The sequence below is a fragment of the Coffea eugenioides genome, chromosome 2 (genome assembly GCF_003713205.1).
Source record: "Coffea eugenioides isolate CCC68of chromosome 2, Ceug_1.0, whole genome shotgun sequence".
In the NCBI taxonomy this organism is placed as follows: Eukaryota; Viridiplantae; Streptophyta; class Magnoliopsida; order Gentianales; family Rubiaceae; genus Coffea; species Coffea eugenioides.
In genome coordinates this window covers 57,116,871-57,124,619 of record NC_040036.1, presented here as the reverse complement: position 1 = coordinate 57,124,619, position 7,749 = coordinate 57,116,871, and positions in this window count along the sequence as shown.

Genomic DNA, 7,749 nt, shown 5'->3' with positions numbered 1-7,749 from the left:
TTCGAGAAGAAAGGGGAGGAAACTTCATTTGTTTGGAACCAAGGTCCTTCTTTCCGACCTAGGTACCGACAATACCCCACTTATCCATCCCATTACTCATACCAATCACACCCTCGACCTGTCTATCGTACTACCATTAACCATCATCGACCCCGACCAAATTATCCAAACACACCGACAACACCATTTCATATTTCTCCACCTAACTTTCAAACTAGACCTCGCCCTCCTTATAATCCTAGACCTGCCCCACCAAACAAACAGAACTACAACCATCCTCAAACCCATGAAATACAAAATCCCGGCCGATCTCGAGCTTTTACCAACTTAGGCAAGCCCATTGACCAACTGTACGAATAGCTCAAGGCCGCCGGTAAAATTGATGACATACCTCCTCCAAACTACCCTCGTCGAGGCTTCTCTACTGGGTACGATCCTCAAGTCGCTTGTGCCTACCATTCTGGAGCGCCCGGTCACTCAACCGGTAACTGTTGGGTACTAAAGCATAAGATCCAAGACATGATCGAAGCAGGAGATATAGTGCTGAGGAAAAAGGGAGAACAAGGACCGAGCATTAGTACGAATCCCTTTCTTGAACACAAGGACACCTGTGAAGCATTTACTCCCGATGAGAAAACTTGAAAATCCCGAACTAGTGAGGTCACTCCCTCTCGAAGGGAGTTTCGATAAATTTGGGGAGTTGTTTTTTATTAAATCCATGAAAATTGTTCATGCATATGTCTTTTGTTTAACCATGTTTTTTGTAAATAATTTTCAATCAAGTGGCTTTTGAAGACACGTTTCGATCTTTATCTTAAAATGCAATAAAATGTACAGTTATACATACTGTGTTACTTACGCATTCTTTTCAGATGGTCACGAATAAAACCCCCTGACCCTTTGGATATTACTGTTCCGAAATTTGATGGCAGCCATCTAGATATCTCACGAATGTGAATTTGAATTTCAAAATGAGAGGAGTAGTGAAGAGACATCCGAAGATGTTTTAAAGAGGCCCGAATGGTATAAGGAGGAACTCAGACCGAATGGGGATCAAGATGAAGGAAATGAAATTAGTGATCACTTGAATAAAAAGTAGAAAAAGGAGGTTGATGGAAAGCAGTGTCAAGAACAATAATCTCTAGTTGATGAGAAGCAACCAAATACAGTCAAAAGAAGCGACCTGTGCTTACAATAAAAGGGTCAGCGTGACTTCTAGAAAAAGGGAAAAAATGATTGAAGCAACTGTTGTTGGTGCAAGATTGGAAAGTTTGTTATCAAAAAAAAAAAGGAAGAAAAAAAAAAGAGAAAGAGAGAGAGAAGAGAAAGAAGAAAAGAGGAAAAGAAAAAGGAAGAGTATTGTCCAGCGGATCACTTATGTTTCATAGATATGGATGAACAAGAGTCTTCCTCAGTCAATTAATTCAGATACTTGCAAGAAATTTCGCATTAGTGGAAGTTTCCTTACAAAGTTAATGTAAGGAACGGAATAAAAGTCAGGCCCTCTTCTTTTCCAGTCAAACATTCTATCCCTAGTATCCCTTTTGAACCTTCAGAATAAGTTATTTCGTTTGGCAACCCTTGAGAATCGCAAACTCCACACTGGGGCAAGTTTGAGTTGAAAAGGAAAGAAAAGTCTCAAGAGCTGAAAAGTGATAAAGCAACCAAAGCAAAAGAAAAAAAAAAGAAGAAAAGAGAATCTTGGTTGAGCATAAACTAGGGCAAAAATTGAAAATTTCAAAAAAAAAGTGGCAGAAGGCCGAAAAAAAAAGGGGGAAAATGAAAGAGAAGAGAATCCCAGTTGAGAATAAATTCGGGCAAGTTTTGGTTTGACCCTAAAAGAGGGTTGATGCAACAATGCGATCTCAGATCATTTAAACTACTTTTGAAATCCGTTTTTAAGCCTTAACTTTTCTAAGCACCCCACCAGACCCCATTACAAAAGCTGCCAAAAGTCCTGACTTCTGTTGTTTGCAATATCTCTATCAAGAAATTTTCTAATTAATTGGCAAATGATGTTCATATACTGATGCCAGGAAATTTTTTAGATGTATCTCTGAGTTGATAGGGTGTGAGATTGACACTGCTCATCATGTGAAAACCCGCAATGACGCCTTTAAAAGGAAAAAGGAGAAAGGGAGAAAGAAAAAAAATTATTATTTAGAAGGAAAGAAAAAAAAAGGAAAAAAAAACAAACAAACAAAAGGATGGAGGAAATTTTGATAAAAACCCGAAATGACGCTGAGGAAGGGTTGTACAAAGAGAGCAAGGGTGACTCAGTTCATTGGGATTCCTTTTTCACATTGTGGTTTTCCTGCTGGCATTGAATTTCAGACGGACGATATCCAAAGGGTCGAACGGGACGCTTTGTTAGAGGCCAAAATATTTAGATCATCAACATAGATTGTTGGATTTGTGATTGATTTTTCTAAAGTCATCTTTTTCTTTCAATACAAGTCGATGGTCATTTTTTGCATTACTTTGATTTTTAACATTTTTGTATAAAAATTCTTTGGGTGTTGCACAGTTTCATTTGTCTCATTGGATTTATCAAATGACAATTTTCTCGATTTATCGAAAGATGCATATGTATAAGTTTTCATGTTAAGTTAGCATTGGAAGCTAAAGCAACCCGGATGCAATTTGCGGTGCAAGGTCTGATTTTGCAGCATCGAGGGTAGAACATCAAAATACTCATGTTTACACGTTTCTCGAAAGTCGGACGGATCGAATGGTGGTGGCATTATTTTGATTGTTTCACATAGCAAAACTGGAGAAAATGATTTTTATAATAAAGTCATGGAAAGTCACCCTACAATCAAACATTCAGGGTTCAAATAGAAGAGGAAGTATGAATCAAGGCTTTAAGAAGGAGCAACAACGCCACAATACAAAGCAAATTATTGGTTGTACAAAAATTGATGCAAACTGAGACGATTTTGAAAAGATTTCTCAGGTAAGTATTCAAGAACTTTTTCATGCACTAATGTGTGTTATTTTTCATATCCGTTAGCTTCGGGTCCAACCCACTAACGTGTCCTTTATCACCGTTAGCATCGAGTATTGACTCACTAACGTGTGTTATGTTTTTTTATATCCGTTAGCATCGGGTCCAACCCACTAACGTGTCTTTTATCACCGTTAGCATCGAGTATTGACTCACTAACGTGTGTTATGTTTTTTTTATATATCCGTTAGCATCGGGTCCAACCCACTAACGTGTCTTTTATCACCGTTAGCATCGAGTATTGACTCACTAACTTGTGTTATGTTTTTTTTTATATATCCGGTAGCATCGAGTACAACTCACTAATGTGTGTGTTATTTTTCATATCCGTTAGCATTGGGTCCAACCCACTAACGTGTCTTTTATCACCGTTAGCATCGAGTATTGACTCACTAACGTGTGTTATATTTTTTCACATCCGTTAGCATCGGGTCCAACCCACTAATGTGTCTTTTATCACCGTTAGCATTAAGTATTGACTCACTAACGTGTGTTATATTTTTTTTTATATATCTGTTAGCATCGGGTCCAACCCACTAATGTGTCTTTGTCACTGTTAGCATCGAGTACAACTCACTAATGTTTGTGTTATTTTTCATATCCGTTAGCATTGGATCCAACCCACTAACGTGTCTTTTATCACCGTTAGTATCGAGTATTGACTCACTAACGTGTGTTATGTTTTTTCATATCCGTTAGCATCGGGTCCAACCTACTAACGTGTCTTTTAGCACCGTTAGCATCGAGTATTGACTCACTAACATGTGTTATGTTTTTTCATATCCGTTAGCATCAGGTCCAACCCACTAACGTGATCTTTGTCACCGTTAGCATCGAGTACAACTCACTAACGTGTGTGTTGTTTTATATCCGTTAGCATCGGGTCCAACACACTAACGTGATCTTTGTCACCGTTAGAATCGAGTCTTAACTTACTAACATGTGTTATATTTTTTTCATATCCGTTAGCATCGGATCCAACCCACTAACGTGATCTTTGTCACCGTTAGCATCGAGTACAATTCACTAACATGTGTGTTGTTTTTCATATCCGTTAGCATCGGGTCTAACCCACTAACGTGATCTTTGTCACCGTTAGCATCGAGTACAACTCACTAACGAGTGTTTTATTTTTTTATTTTCGTTGGGATTGGATTTTATCTCATCAATCTCGCCAGGATCGGGTTTTATCCCACTGACCGTTTTATGTTCGTTGGGTTTGGATTTTATTCCACCAACCTCGGCAGGCTCGGGTCGTATCCCACTGACCGTTTTTCTTGATTATTTGATTAATAATTGTGCTTTCTCATTCATTTTGTATTTCATGCTTAGAAGTTCTGAGAGTTCAAACTTTTTCGATTTTTGCAAAGATCACAGATGGTCAATGCACTTGTTTCACTGTGGTTCACTGGTATTTGAACTACGTTTGAGCTGATTCCCATGGCGGGATACGTAGGCAACTCTACATGAGTTCGGTCACGGTTTTTGTAATTTCATTGCATGATTTTGCTCAATAATTATAGTCAAGTGTTGGCTTGTTTATTTTAGCTTAGGTGCAGCTAGAAGAGACAGGTAAACAATTTGGTGTCTACGTCTTTGTCTTGAGTTTTCTTTGAAACTCTAGACAAAGAAAACTCTAGACAAAGAGGGGCAAGCTGTAGACACCAAATTTTTGTCAAAATTTTAATGTTTTCTTGAATTTTTTCTATTTAGTAATTTATTTATTTTCTTGCATTTTAATGTGCATTTTTCTTATTTTTGCAAGTTTGTTTAGAAAAAAAAAACAACAAAACAACAAAAATAAAAACAAAAACAAAAAAAGAAAAAAAAGAAAAAATCATAATCATTTTGTTTCACCAAAATCACTATTACCCATTTCACACTCAATGGCCATGGACTTGTCTTTTCATTAGTTGAAATCATCATTTTGGCCCAACTGAACACTCCAAGTCAATACCTCTCTCGGCTCTCTCCCAGAGGAAACAAAGGACAAGCCACAACAAGAAAAAAAAATCTCTCGGTTCTCCCTCTCGGCTCCTTCTCTTTCTTTTCTCTCAATTCATAAGACACAAAACAAAAAAGCTCCATTCGGCTCCCTTCCTTCTCCCAATATACACACATAGAATCAAATACAAGAAGGCAAGCAATCGAACGTGAGGAGATTGGAATTTCATCAAAATTTTAATTAAGGTCATAAGAGGTATTAACACTTCCATTGAACTATTTCCCGTTTTTTCTCTTTATCATGTTGAATTCATGTATTATTGGTTGTTCCTGCTGTTTTCTTGTTGTTGCTGCTGGTGTTTGTTGAAATTTTGGAGTAATTCACGAATGACATTAAGGGAAAAGAAATGGGTCTGTGAATGCATGTTAAATGTTTGATGAAATGCCAAAAAGGGAAAATGAATCAAATTAGTGAACTTTGTGCATAATTTTGTTAAGATTAGATGACTCCTAGCTAGCAAGGTCCAAAAAGGTTGCATTATCTAAAAATTTTTGGAGTTTTGAGCCTTCAAAGCATTAGAATAATTTTCTTCATTTTTGGGGTTGTTTTGACTTAATGCATCATTTTGTTGTTGTTTATTTGTCAAACTAAGATTATAGTTGTAATGTAGAAGCTATAAGGAGTGTTTTAGCATAAATTTTATGATTTTTGGTGAAAATTTGAGTGTTTAAAAATATAAAAACTGGACTGATTTCTTGGCTTTTTGGCCACTTTAGGGTCAATTTTTGTTAAAACTAAATCCGGAAATGAAATCTACGCGAAAAATCGAGTGGGGGAGTAAATTTTGGTAATTTTTCACGATCGGAGATGTCGCCGACGACCGGCGGCGGCGGCGGCCCGATGGCGGAGGCAACCATGGCCGCCAGTAGGGAGAAGCTTCAGCTTCTCGGTGGAAGAAGAAGAAAAAAAGAAGAAGAAGAAAAGAAAGGAAAAAAAATAAGGAAAAAAAAATGATTTGGGCTAATGTTTTATTTCGGTTGGGCCAAGAGTTAGTTTTGGTTAGGTTTCGAAAATGGGTTTTGGTTTATTTCTTTTGGGTTTCGGTTGGGCTTGAGGGATAAAAAGACGAGCTGGCCTGCTCGTTTCTTTTGGGTTTCGGCTTGGCTTAGGTAGCATCCGGCCCAAATAAATAAAAATGATGGCCCGATGGCCTTTTTCTCCCAAATCAGAAACCAAAATTTGCACTTTAGCCCCTGATCTTTGGAGTAGTTTCACTTCGGTCCAGAACATTTTAAATTTGTTTCACTTAGGTCCTTGAATTAATTTCACTTTGGTCCTTGAATTTTATCTTTCATTTAATTTTGACCCTTGAACTTTGGAAAAATATAATTTCTATCCCCAAAAGTTTTCGATTTTTTCAATTCAGTCCTTGGTGAATTTTGACTCTCTTTATTATGATTGCTTCTTTTCTTTAATAGCTAATTATGTTACTTTTGAGTATGTTTAACTTGTAATTTTTAGATATTTTTAAATTTATTTACGTTTGACATATTAAGATGAATTTTCATTATTATTATTACTTTTTCAATTAAATTGGTGCCATGATTCTTTTGTTCATTTTGAGTATAAATAGGGTAATTTGACTCCGCTTAGTCACCACTTCAAAGGGGAGGTACCCCATTATTATTATTTCAATGTCAATTACATGCTCTTATGTGCTTCTACGTGTTCCTATGTGTTTATATATTTTCATATGTTTTGTTTATTTGATTTAAATGTTCATTCGAATTTTCTTATATTTGTTTAGTTAATTCGTATAATTATTCGAGAGGCATTTAATTACCTCATAAATGTAATAGATAGGATAATTAGATTTGTTTTTATTATATTTTTCCTTTTTAGATTGTAGTTAGGTCCTCTGTTGTAATAGATAGGGTAGATAGGATTTTCTTTATTTTCCCGTTTTAGATTGTAGTTAGGCTCTCCGATGTAATAGGTAGGTTGTGTGCTTATGTTGCTTATGTATTATATGTTTTACCCGCTTTTCTTAGGATTTTTGCATTTAGATATTATGCTTATGTGTTATGTGCTACGTGCTCTTACATGTTTATTTGTTTTAATTTATACCTTATTTGTTTTACTATGAATTGTTAATGCATGACGTCACCACACTAGTCCAACACTAGTTGTGGCTTTTCCCTCCGCTTACTTGCTAGTCCAACGCTTGTAAGGATTTTTAGAAATGGGATAGTCCAACGCTAGACCCTTAGATCGTTCGTGCGTTAGACTCATTTTTGTGTGATATTCATTACATTTTCACGCATATTTTCATTTTTAGGATCTTTTCTCATTTGTATGATATTTACTATTATATTATCCCCTATCCTCTATATGTGTTAATCATATCACTTAAAATTGCATTTCATTTAAGAAATTGTATGATAAGTAGGTTCATTTTCTTGTTCATATTAGGGGAATTATTTTTCAAACATGGAAAATGGGTGATTATAACTTTTTAGTTTAAATACCGCATTAATCCCTATATAAGAAAATTATGTCACGAGTTTTTGCCTCCCGTACCCTTTATGTTGCATTCCCTTTTTCTTTGATCACTTATATCTATGTATATAATTTAATTTCTTTTCTTTATTTTTCTTTTTCATCATTTGCATACTCGTAACCCTTTCAAGGAAGTATTTTTGGCCTTCGCAATTAATGCGATTGGTTCAATTAAACCCTTGAATGAACATTTAGTCCCTTTCGATATTTTTATAAATTTAGGTTTGCATCCATGTAG